This window comes from Callorhinus ursinus, unplaced genomic scaffold (assembly GCF_003265705.2).
Source record: "Callorhinus ursinus isolate GAN/ISIS: 27379988/994484 unplaced genomic scaffold, GSC_fseal_2.0 scaffold38, whole genome shotgun sequence".
In the NCBI taxonomy this organism is placed as follows: Eukaryota; Metazoa; Chordata; class Mammalia; order Carnivora; family Otariidae; genus Callorhinus; species Callorhinus ursinus.
This window is the reverse complement of record NW_027397100.1, coordinates 2,745,312-2,758,442: the sequence shown is the minus strand read 5'-3', so window position 1 is coordinate 2,758,442 and position 13,131 is coordinate 2,745,312. Positions and strand designations below refer to the sequence as shown.

Below are 13,131 nucleotides of genomic sequence, written 5' to 3'. Positions count from 1 at the left end.
GAGCCGCTGTCATTGGCAAAGGTAGAAGGCGGGGCTAAATCAGCATCGAGCTGAGGGAGAAGGTGGAGCTAAGCCGACCAGGCTCTAAGGGGGAGGCGGGGCTAAGCCGGCCCAGAGGGGAGGGAGGAGGCGGGGCTAACTCAGCCCGGCGCGGAGGGAGGAGGCGGGACTAGCCCGGCCCGGCGCGGAGGTGGGAGATGCGGCTAAAGCGGCCGGGAGGGGCGGGAGCTGTGAAGGCTTTATTCCTTCACCTCACTTGTATTCACTTGGGAGCCCGTTATGTGTCGACATCTGAGGTACAGAAGTGCACAGGAATTTACGGCCTACTTAAAAAAAAATTTCCTAATTCCCACCTACTTAAAAAAGGAGTCTGACACTGAACATACATGCACCACGACACGTTGTGATGAGTACCATGAAGTAGTATGAGGGAATATCCTTTCAATAAAAGTTTCTTTAATGCTTGCTATGTGAGGAGAAAATAATGTAGCTGGGGCGGGGGGAGTAATCCCAGAGGGGTGTTCTGAGGAATTTATATTTAATCTGAGAACCGAAAGACGAGTCCAAGCTAATCGGGGAAGGATGGGTGTTGTTTCTGAAAATGAGGGGTATACACCCCCCTCGGGGTACACGAAAGGGCCTCGGGGTGCATGAACGCATTAGGTAGCACTGAACGGCAGAGTCAGAAAGCCCTGTTTCAAACCAAAGAGAGTTTGAGACTAGTACTTTACTTAACGTGTTTCTAACATTTGCTTATCTCCATTTTTGACAGAGTGAAGGCTTCATTTTCCAAATCTCTCCAAAAGGTAAGCCCATCTACCGTTAAATAACATTGTTTTGTTTTAGGGTTTGTGTGTGTGCTTGCAGAAGTTCTTTGATTTCTCCCAAGCAGTGTTACTGAACCCCAAAATGGGCTGCCCGTCGTCGCTCCAAAGGTCGATACTCGAGAGATGAGTTTTGCTTGGAAAGGAATAGGAGCTTTGTTCAGGAGGCTGGCCACCTGGAGAGAAGGCACACTCTTGTGCCAAAGTCCAACTCCGAGGTTTCTGCCTGGCCCAAGGATTTATAAAGGGGTTTAGGGCAGTTAATCAGTAAAAGGATTGCGGTGGCCCCAACATTTCTTGATTACGTGCAGACTCCATGGTGCCGGCTACAAACGTTAATGCGGTGCTCAGAGGTTGGGCAAAGGAGTCTGGCTCCTTAGTTCCCGGGGTTTGTGCAAGAGGGTCTGGTTTCTGTTTTGCGAGGTGCAGAAGTGCGCTGTTCTTTATAGGAAAGAATGCACGATCTATAGACACACAAGGAAGGGTTAGTTAATCAGTCATTCAGGCTCAGGGTGTTTGCTGAAGTTTAGATTACTGGGTTGGCTGGAGGGGCCAAGGCAGCTTCAGCAATGCTGGTTTTCCATTTAAGAAGTGATGTAAATTTTACTTTGTAAATTTAAGTAAAAACTAAGGGTCTATTTAAAGAAAAAGTTTTGAGAAGTGATTCACATATCTACATAAAAGTGCAGGTGGTGTGCAGATAATGGCAACAATGATGAGACTGTTAAACAGATGACTAAGAAGGGAACATTTACCTGGGAATATAATAACCTGTAGAGTTTGGAATCCTAGAATATTTAGATTGGAAGAAGCCTTAGAAATATATTTGAGTCTGTTTTTTTACAGAAATGGAAAAAGGCTCGAAGTGGAATGGTTTACTCCAGGCCACAGAAAGGGTTGATGGCAGAGGAAGGAGAATTACTCAAGCTTTCCTAATTCCCACCTGAGTCCTTCACCCCACCACCCCCCAACCCCTACCACCAAATGCCTGCCCAAGTCAGGTTGCTTTGCGATCACTGGAAGTAACCCTTCCAGATGATCCTTAAAATCCTTACGTCTTCCTGTTTGGGTACTGCTGGACTGGGTCGAAGAAGGTTAAGACTATGATAAAGTCCACGATCAAATCCCATCAGGAACATTTCTGTACTCAAAAAAGAATCAGATTTATTTAGCTCGTTCAGCAAGGGAGAATTCACATCAGAGAAAACATGAGGTATCTTGCTAACAGAGAATTGGGAAGAGCTTATTGTAGGATTTGGGTTTGTGCTGGGTATCTGTAAGGAGGGTTTAAGCAAGTGGGGAACAGTTTTGAATTGGATACAGTCAAGAAGCAGGGGCAATTCAGTGGTTAGCTATCTTACTGTTTTACCCAGGAGGCGGGAGGATTGAAGTGGGGCCAGAGTTCTGATTGAGAAGGAAGCAGGACACACTCATGTTAGAAGAGGAGGATGTTGTCATTATTTGTGGTTCCACAGTGGCCTTGTCCTTGGCTTGTTCCAACGACAGAGTGGCCTTGTCTGATATTTGTTTACATTCTGTGAGCGCTGTTTAAGTTCAGTGAGGAACACTGGGTCTAGCTGGCAGCTGAAAAAGTTTCATTTTCTCGTCTGTATCACTGTGGGATCCTGCCCATCTCTCAGGGTTTTTGACCCTAAGTGTTTGAGTGTTCCTCCTCTAGGTGGCAAAAGTGGGGAAAGTGGATCATTTGCTCCAGTTTCCCACCTCATGCGGGAACCCCTCAGCAGCATCTCCTCTAGGGCGGGGAGCTCACTGCCAACCAAGGCAGCCCCTCCTATTTTTACATGTTGATTGTCAAAACTAGGTTGTTTTTTCCCCTGTAAGGGGGGAAAGTTTTCCTCTACCCTCTAGGTTCAGAGATGGGGCTGGGGAGGCCTGGAGGCTTTTATAGTATTCTGACAAAGGATGATAAATTTTAAATTTGTAGAGAAACGATAAGACAATGAAAAGGAGTTTAGGCTATTAGGGAAGCAGACGACTGTGGGAAGGTAAATACAAGGGAGAAACTAATGGAAGATAAGGATTGTGTTAGTAAGGTGTGTATGTAGATTCCTCTCGCTGATAAAAGCCTGGAGTTAGTGATCTCCTGTGATTAATTTCTGCTCTTCCGGATGGAGAGGAGGGGAGCAACACCTTCACACACAGAAATTCATAAGGTCGAGAACAGAGAACTTTACTGTGTCTACTTCTCAGATGTTTTCAGCTCAAAATAATCCTTATGCCAAAGTGGCATATTCTGATTCGTTACATTCGTATATATTGTTTGAATAGATAATACAGGTACTTGGTTTTTAGAAATACTGCATAAAAGAACATACAGTGAAAATGTATCATCTTACCCCCTCATCTCCCAGATCTCTTTCCAAAGTTCATATATGCATATGCCAGTATTATATGTATTATGTCATTCCCTTTTTACATGTGATAGCATTCCAACCACATAGTGGTGCATGATTGCTTTTTTCACTTAACTCCTTTCATTTATTCAATAAATATTTACCACACTCTTACTATGTGCCAGGCAGTTCCCAGTGATGAGAAAGCAGCAGGGAACAAAACAAAATGCCTGCCCTTAAAAGAGCTTCTGCTATAGTGAAAAGAGACAAATAATAAGCAAAGATAAAATGTCAGATACTGACAGGAGCTATGAAGAAAAATAATAAAACAGGCGAGGAGAACACAGAGTTGGTGGGGCTCTGCTATTTTAAATAGAGTAGTCAGAGCAGGTGTTTTTGAAGACCTGATATTTGAGCAGAGATACTAAAGAAATGAGAAAGCAAGCTGCAGCGATATCTGGAGGAAGAGTGGCCCTAACATGGAACAGCAAGAGGAAGGGCCATGAAACAGAAGCATGTGTTAACAAAATTCAACCAAGTAAATTTGAAGATCTAATTGGCTTTATTAAGTGATTCTTCAATCCAGTAGCACCCATCTAGCAAGTAGAGAGGCACTGCAAGGAGTTGTACAAAATGGAAGCTTTTATAGGAGAGTGAGAGCAAGAAAGTTATTAGCAAAAGAAAAGGATTTTTCTAGGCAAGGCCACTTTCTAGGGGAAAAGCAAGTTGTCTTATCATGCAGATTATCTTGTCCTTCTTCCGGGGGATGGAGAGGGCCCCGGTGCCCGACCCTTTGGTGAGGACTGAAAAATTCCTGGCTGACTGATTAAGACTGTATTTCTGGGGGAGGTTGAAAGTGCGATTCGATTACACTGGTATCTATACAAATGGTATTGAGCACCATTTGGGAATTCTAAATACCACCATTTGGGGCCTGTGTTGTTGTTTTTTATTGTTGTTGTTGTTGTTGTTTTTAAACACATGCTACCTAAAAACAAGGCCAGTGTGGCTGGAGCATAAACAAGAGGGAAAATGATGAGAGATGAAACTGAACATGGTAACAACTCTGGATTTTACTCTTAAATGTGATGGGATGACTGTTGAAAGGTTTTGAGCAGGGGTAAGGACATGATCATGCTCACATTTTGAAAAAAGGACATTTTGGCGCCTCGGTGGCTCAGTCCTTGAGCATCTGCCTTCCGCTCAGGTCATGATCCCAGGGGTCCTGGGATCGAGCCCCGCATCGGGCTCCCTGCTCCGCGGGAAGCCTACTTCTCCCTCTGCCCCTCCCCCTGCTTGTGTTCCTGCTCTCACTATCTCTCTCTGTCAAGTAAATTTAAAAAAAAAAAATCTTAAAAAAAAAAGAAAAGGACATTTTGGCTGCAGGGTGGAGAACAGACTGGGGGCAGGGTTGGGTAAGGTTGGAAGTAAGAGTAGAAGCAAAGACTAGTTAGGGAGACCACTGGCGTAAGCGTAGCTTGAAGATAGGTCTTTATCGAAACTATATCCACATCTATGTCTACTTCGGTCTCTCTTAATTCTTGCCGTAGTAATTCATTTTATGGGAGCAATGGATATCCTTTGTGCTCACCTTCCAGTATATCTGCATGATTATTTCAAGAAATACAATTGCCGCTCAGAAGTTAAAGTAAACTTGCCATATTGGAATGAAATCTGATGATCTAATTCTCACCTTGAGCCCAAAGAAACAAGTTTATTCATTCTTTGCCACACGACCCCGTCTGAGAGTAAAGGGAAACGCATCGCCACTCCTCCCACATCAGTTTTCTCGACTTTAAATATTCCCAGTCTAGCAAGCTTCTGACTATGGCCCTGTTCTCTCCTCGAACCGTCCCCGTATCTGGTTACAGAGAGATAAACTGAGGCAAAGGCAGGCTCCGAGGTACAAGTCCCCACCCCTCCCCCGCCTTACTGTCTCCTTTTCCCCCCAGCATTCCTTTCCTCTCCCCTCCTCCCGGGGCCAAGTTCCAGGCTGCCAGACCCCACCTTGGTCCCTCTCGGCTCAGGACTCCAACTCCCACTCCTTTTCCCTCCGCCAGCCGCTCGGAGGCCGCGGAAGGGGACGCGAACACCCCTGGTCCCTTCCGAGCCGCCGTAGCGCCCGCCGCGGGAGTTCGGCAGCTCCGGTCGCCAAGGCAACGCGCTCCGCTGCGCGCTGCGGGCGCCAAGCAGCCCGGCGGAGGCGCAGCGGGCCGGCGGCCCGGGCTCGGCGAGGCGGCGGGTCGGCAGGTGAGCAGGGCCGGGCGGGCAGTCGTGACCCAAACGCGCCGCCCCGGCGTCGACTCGTCGCAGCAGGTCGGGGGCTGGGGCGCGGGGCACCCCCGGGAAGGAAGCTGGGGCCAGACATTTATCCCCTCCCCGGCGCCGGGGCGGCGCCCCCTCCTGCTTTTTAACCCCGCTCGGCGCTGGCTTGGAGTGCGCTTTAGGCTTTCTGTATTTTGGGCCCATTGCATAGCCTGACCTGCAAGTTTCTTCAAAAAAAAGAAAGCCCCTCTTGTTTAGGGTTTGGGGAGTAACTCAAAACTGCAGAAAATGTATGTCTGTGCGACTCTCCTGGGGCCAGAGAGGATTGACTTCATTGTGCATCAGTTTTCCCATCTGCTAAATGGGCATAAAAATAGTTGTCTCTTAAGACAAACTATATTTAAAACCCTTGCAGGTAAGTCCTCAGTATCTTGGAGCTTTTATCATTACTACTACTACAAGAAAGTCCTTGATTGAGCATGTATTGTATGCCAGGGCCTGGGCAGATCGCCAGGGGTAAAGTGAATGAGACATACTGTCCTCAGGGAACTCCACAGTTTTACAGTACAAGTAAGAATTCATTGCGATTCGAGCTATGGTTTTGGACATACAGGGGACTGTGAATGCATAGAGAAGGCAGTTAACCTAGATTTCAGGGAATGAAGCTAGGGAAGGTGGTCAAAGGGAGATTCTAGAAGAAGATGACTTCCAAAATGAGACATGAAGGCTGCCTGTGTATTGGGTAGATGAGAGGCTGGTGAAGTGCACAGTGTTCTAGGCAGAGAGAGCTGCATGTGCAAAGCCCAAGGGATAGAGTGCAGGCTTATTGGGCCTCTGCAAGGATCTCATAGGCTGGGTAGAGACCCATTCCAAGGAGCTGAAGTGGTCTGGCTAGATGATGTTTGAGAGATAAGCAGGTGCCCCTTCTGAAAGACTTTCCTTGTATCTCCTTGTAAGTTTTAAAGAGTTTGGGTTTTAGCTTGGGGGCATTGGGGAGCCATCAAAGGATTTTAAGCAGGTAGTGAGTGTATGTTGCATGTGTTTGATCAGAGGTATAGTTTCAGAAAGATCAGGGTTTTTTTTGTTGTTCTCTCTTGGCCTTCATTCCTCCAATCTGTTTTTCACATTGCAGCCATTCATTTATGGCGATTCAAAAAATATTGCTTAAAATATTTATTTGTTTGTTTATTTATTTATTTACCGAGCATCTGCTATGTGCCAGGCACTGTGGGGGCAGTAAGGACTCAGGTCCCTGCCCTCATGGCATGCATTCCAGACGTGTTCCAAGGTACATTTGTGGGGTACAGATATGAATCCAGTACAGCTGGAACTTAATATTGGAAGAGATTTTTAAAAAAGAAAAGAAAAAAAAGGCCTAGATCATTCAAGGCCACTGTGTTGCACACTCCTGGAAGAAGAATTCATTTCGCCTATACTAAGAAGGGATGACTGAGAAGTAGGAGGAAAACTAGGAGAACGTAGTGATGAAAGCCGAAGGAAGAGGTTAATTTTGCTGGATGCTGCTTAGGTTTCAAGTAAAAGAAGTTAAACATTAAAATGTATCCTTTGGGTAAATAAATATGGAGGTCACTGGGGACCTAATTGAGCAGATTTGGTGAAATGGTGGGGGTGGAATCTAGAATATCGGCAGCTTCCAAAAGTTCAGTGTAATATATCAGTGGGATGAGGAGAGAGTGGGATGTGAGAAAGTAAAGACAAAGTGTAGGCAGCTCACAGGAGTTTGGCTGTGAAGGGAGAGAGAGAGAGAAGGCTGGAGAGCGACTGGGGAATAAGGTGAAGTCTTAAGCATGAGAGAGAGAGAGAGAGAGAGAGAGAGAGAGACGTGAGCAGATTGAAAGGCTGATGGCAAAGAGCCAATAGAGAGGGGAGAGGCTGAGAAAATCCAGATGAAAGGGGCAAATCAATGGCACTACTTTGCTGAGAAGGGAAGAGTGGATGACATCCACAGCACAGATCCTTCACAAGGAGTCTGACAGCTTCTCTGGAAGCCAGGCAGTTGCCCATAAGGAGTGCATCGGTGTAATGCAGCGACAAAAAAATAAATAGGAAGTGTAAGTGTGGAGGGGAAGTTATATTTTCATTATTGTTAGCAATTGAACTAATATGTGTTAAGCACGTTTCATGTACTAGTCTCCATTAGTAATGTGATCTTGACAACAGTCCTGTGAGATAGCTTCTGTTATGATTCCCAGTCTATGGATGAGAAAATTGAGGTGTAAAATGCATAACCCGGGTCATACAGGATTTGAATCCAGGTCTGCCTGAGCCCAAAGCTTTTACTCTTAATCACTATGTGGACGGTATGATTGTCTACCTATGGTATGATGATCTGCTGAGAAGATTCAAGAGAATTAAGTTAAAAATAATTAGATGTAATCAGGTTAAGTAAACAAGCAGGTAGAACGGAGACAAAAAGCAATAGCTTTATATAAGCACTAATAGTCACAAAATGTAATTGTAGGAGACATGAGAATAACAATGTGAAAAATAAATACCTGGGAACAAACTTTCAAATAAATGTGCCCAGACTAGCTACATAGAGAACAAGAGTGACTGGAAGGGAGGACGCTGGGTACAGATGGGTGTTTGGATAAGGAGGAGGCATTTTTGTTTGGGAAACTCAGGGTATTGATACCAGAAACAGGGCACGTAAAAAAACAAAAACAAAACAAAAAAACCGGATGTCTATCATAAGACATAATGAGAAAATATGCAAGATGTTGACTATGATGTTTTTATTATCTGAAAAGCTGAAAACAGACTGTTTCAATTATGGTACAGTCAAATGATATATACTATCAGCCATTAAAAAAGAATGAGGTGAGGGCACCTGGGTGGCTCAGTTGGTTGGGCGACTGCCTTCGGCTCAGGTCATGATCCTGCAGTCCGGGGATGGAGTTCCGCGTCGGGCTCCCTGCTCGGCGGGGAGTCGGCTTCTCCCTCTGACCCTCTGCCCTCTCGTGCTCTCTCTCTCTCTCATTCTCTCTCTCTCTCAAATAAATAAATAAAATCTTTAAAAAAAAAAGAATGAGGTGGGAGCGCTCTCTCTCTTTCGCTCTCTATATATGAGAAAGATGTTTACATCATATGGTTCCGTGTGAAAAGCTCATCACAGTACAGTGTATTCTTATTTTTGTTTTTTTAAAGGTATACATACACATTTATAGGAAAAATGTCTAGAAAGATTAGTTCTTTTAAAAAACATTTTTTAAAATTTTTAATTGTGGTAAAATGCCCATAACATAAAATTTACCATCTTAAACATTTTTAAGTGTACAGTTCAGTACTGTTAAGGATATTCACATTGTTGTGCAACAGATCTCCAGAATTCTTTCTTCTTGTAAAACTGAAATTCTATATTATCCATTGAACAGTTTCCTCATTTCTCCCCCCGAATCCCTGACAACCATGCTTCTACTTTGTTTCTATGAATTTGACTACTCTAGATACTTTATATAAAAGGAATCATATAATATTTGTCTTTTTGTGACTGACTTATTTCACTTAGCATGTCCTCAAAGTTCATCTCTGTTGTAGCCTGTGTCAGATTTCCTCCCTTTTTAAGGCTGAATAATATTTTATTGTAGGTATATATACATGTTGTATATACATTGTATGTATAAACATTTTTTTATCCATTCCACAGATGGGCACTTGGGTTTTTTCCACCTTTTGGCTGTTGTCAGTAATGGTGCTATGAACAGGAGTGTACTAGAAAGAGAAGTTCTGTGTGTCTGTGTCAGGAGATTATGGGGAGACTTTTATTCCTTTCCTTATTGCCTTATTTTCCTTTTTTTTTATGAGCATGAATTGCTTTTATAATCAGAAAAAAAGCAGTAAGGAAATGTCCTGTTTGGGGAGATGGGGGAGTAAAAGGTTTAAAAAAGGGGGGCTGATCTTGGGCAGTGGCAGCAGGAATGGAATGGAGAGGGCAGATTTGAGAGACATTTCAGGAAAATTAACTAGAAGGTATGGGAGGGGAGAGTGGAAGACTGGCCATGCCAGTGGTGAGAAGGGACATCAGTCCTGGAGGGCCTTAGACTAGTGGGAGAAGGGAGGATGTCAGGCTGGAGAGCCACCTGAGCCTTTGTTCAGGAATTTGGACATTTTCCTGAAAGCAGAGGGAAGCCATTGAAAGGAAGGGAAATGACTAAATCAGAATTGCATTATAGAAAAAAAGCACCCTGATTCCCTCCAACCCATTCTACGAGCTGAAGCCAGATAGTGCCAAGTTTCCCTTTGTGTTACTTAGGCTTGGACCTCTGCTAATTTCCTTTTATTTAAGATGAAGCATTAGTGCTGAAAGATATATATCTACTCTCCTAAAAGCACCTGGAATATTTTAAACAAAGTGCTGTTTAGATTACATTGATTTCTAATTGTGTTCAGTTTATCTCAACAACACAGTCTCCTGTAAATTTACTTTCGACCTTCAGCAGAGGAAGTATGGATAATTGGGGAAGTAAACAAGAAATATAAAACAACTCAAGTTAGAGAACTGCAATATATTGCTAATAAATTTTGACACTCTCCTTTTGGGAGAAAAGGGCCAATGTTTAGCAAATACTGTCATATTAAGGAGATAGTACAAAATAAAAATTCTGGAAAGTTCTAGTAGACTCAGCCCATTACCTATTTCTACTCTAATAAAACTGTACTGTTTGCTTCTAGAGCATCACAGAGAGAGGGAAATATCATGCTAACACATGTAAGAGTTTTGCAGTTTATATTATAAGGGATGGGTTTTCAAAAGATGTGAGTCCATGATCTCATTTCATTCCTCCTAACAATTGTGTGAGGCAGGGATTATCATTCCCGTTTTCAGATGAGAAAATGGAAGATCAGAGGATTCAAAAGACCTCCAAAGTCCTACATCTCCTAAACTCTGGAGTTTGAATCCAGGTTTCCTTTTCTTTTTATATTATAGTTTCTTAATATGGGAAAATTTAAACATATACAAAAGTACAAAGAATAGTTAATAAATACCAGTATACCCATATGCAGTAGTTATCAACATATGGTCAGTTTTATTTCATCTATAACACCCACTCCCTCCCTCCCTTGGATTTTTTTTGCACCTTGGATTATTTTGAGGTAAATCTTAACCGATAGATCATTTTATCTGTAAATGCTTCAATATGCATCTAAGAGAGAAAGGACTTTTTCTCCCCACTATCATACCTGAAAAATGAACACTAGTAATTCCTAAAAAAATCTAATATTTATTTGGTACTCAATTTCCTCAGCTATCTCATAAGTATCTTTTGACAACTGGCTTGTTTAAATTTGGATCCAAACAAGGTCCACCTATTACACCTGGTTAATTGTCTCTTAAGTCTTTTAATTTATAGCAATTTCTTCTCTCCTTTTTTTTTCTTTGCCTAATATTTGTTGAAAAAGTAGGTCATTTGTCCTATACAACTTCTCACATTCTGGATTTGCCTGATCACATCCCTTTAATGTGTCCCTCCATTCCCTTTATTTTTGTGGCCCTTGTACTTTATGGGTGGTGCTGTGTATCTCATCAGCAGGCAGTAAAGTCTAGTTTTCTCACTGGATGTGATTTTAAGATTGATAATGGGGTTCAGGTGTTGTTAGCATGGCCCATCCATTATAAGTGTCTCATCAGTCTTTCACAGAATGGTTTTAGCTCCCATTAATGGTCATAGTCCAGATCTATTATTTCTTTAGGGGTTAGAAAATGAATCTAGGTTTTCTGATGCCAAGTCATATACTCTGTTAAATTCCACTGTCTCCTTATTAAAGGAATGTTTTGCACACTGTCCTGTATTCTCTGCTCTGGTAGGTGGAGAAAAATCCCTCAATTAATAATTCAGCTTAATATATATATATTTTTTAAATAGAGCCCATATGCTATGTCCAGTACTGGTTGCTCACAACATTGCTTTCCTAGGTTGGTCTTACGTATTGGCAAAACCACATGGTGGAAAGGCTGCCTATATCAGTGGTTTTTAAACTGCACGTTGTTACACATTAGTATTTTAAAGAACTATTTGGGGGAGGAGTTCCAGCATTTTTTTTTTTTAATGAAAAATCAGAATAGAAAGAACAACAAAAAATCAGAGTGCATCTCATATAGTAAGAATAAACTTTGGTTTGTAAAATTTTTGTTTCAGCTCTTTTTAGGTATGTCTGAGCCATGATATAGAATGTATTTCTTATTGAGGTCTTGGTCAAAACCAGATTGTTTGAGTGTTCAGATGACTACCCTGAGACATAGCAAGTTTCCCAGTCAAGGATTCAGTTATGTTCCAGTGTACTACTTATGAAATAGTACAGTATATTGATTGATTTTAGAATTTCCTTTGAAGGCTCTTTTGGGTGACTGACAGTTAACCAAAATTACATTACCCCAGTGACCTATCCTCTTGTATTCAAGTTGAAGAAATGTGAACTCTTCAGGGATTTGTTTTTGATTCTCTTTTACCCTTGAGGGTAATGTAGATGATTCCAGTCAGCACTGGCATCATTAAAAGTCATGCTGGAGGGGGGCCTGCTGGCTCAGTAGGTGGAGCATGCAACTCTTAATCTCCCGGTTGTAAATTCGAGCCCCATGTTGGAGGTAGAGACCACTTCAAACTAAAATCTTTAAAAAAAAAAAAAAGTCATGCTGAGGCCTCAGCAACATGAGTTGGTTGGGAAAGGGGAAAGACCTCAGGACTGGGCAGGTGGAGAAACTGACAGCCCTTAGCCTGGCTTCTGAGGCGTGGAAGTGGGGTAAGGCAGCCATCATGGTAACAAAGATAGCCCTAATACTCTTCAGACCTTGGTTGGAATTGGTTTAGGACATGGGCAGATAGGATATTTAGTGACAATGTGATAAGGGATTAGGAAATGCAGATGTTGGATTACAGTTAACATTTTTAAAGCTGTGGAGACTGAGGTTCAGAGATTAAGTTGCTCAGAATCAGCCAATAAGTGGGGAAACACAATTTCAAGGGTTTACCAAATCCTGGAAATAGTCTGAATAAATGTTCATGCTGAGTAAGTTCCTTAATAATAGTACCTACTGTGTGGAATTGTTGTTAAGGATTGAATATGTAGTTAAAGCACTGAGCACAATAAGTAGTAAAAGCACTTAGCACAGCCTTCCTATGAGAACCACTCAGTAAATATTAGCTATTATTATTTCCTTTTTAAAATAATGAACCCATTTTACTTTGTCTATTTTTAACCTCTTCTTATTCCAGAAGTGATTAAAGCTGTATTACAAGGATTCTTTTCTGTTATTGTTGAGATATAATTGACATATGTCGTTGTACTAGTTTTAGGAAGGCAACATAATGATTTGATTAATATTATGAAATAATTACCACAATAAATTTAGTGAACATCCATCAACACACATAGTTACAAATTTTTGTTTTGTTTTTCTTGTGATGAGAATTTTTAAGATTTACTCTCTTAGCAACTTTCAGATATGAGATCATATAGTATTTGTTTTTCTCTGGCTTGTTTCACTTAGCATTATGCCCTCAAGGTCCATCTATGTTGTTGCAAATGACAGGACTTCCTTCTTTTTTATGGCTGAATAATACTGCCTTGTGTGTATATACCACATTTTCTTTATTCTTTTTTTTTTTTGGAAGATTTTATTTATTTGAGAGAGTGAGTGAACAAGAGAGCACAAGCAGGGGGAGGAGCAG

General features: G+C 42.1%; 1 protein-coding gene across 4 annotated transcripts in view; it reads left to right on the top strand.

The window, feature by feature from the left end:
* The first annotated feature begins 195 nt into the window (after positions 1 to 195).
* Positions 196 to 13,131, top strand: part of PKIG (cAMP-dependent protein kinase inhibitor gamma) — a 96,836-nt gene continuing 83,900 nt past the window's right edge. The window contains exons 1-2 of one of the 4 annotated variants that reach the window (XM_073880397.1): positions 196 to 296; positions 773 to 806. The gene's annotated coding sequence lies outside the window, so the exon portion shown is untranslated. Of the gene's footprint in view, positions 297 to 772; positions 807 to 5,295; positions 5,429 to 13,131 lie in introns of those variants that run through there. The other 3 variants (XM_073880396.1, XM_073880395.1, XM_025875401.2) reach the window with 3 other exon arrangements.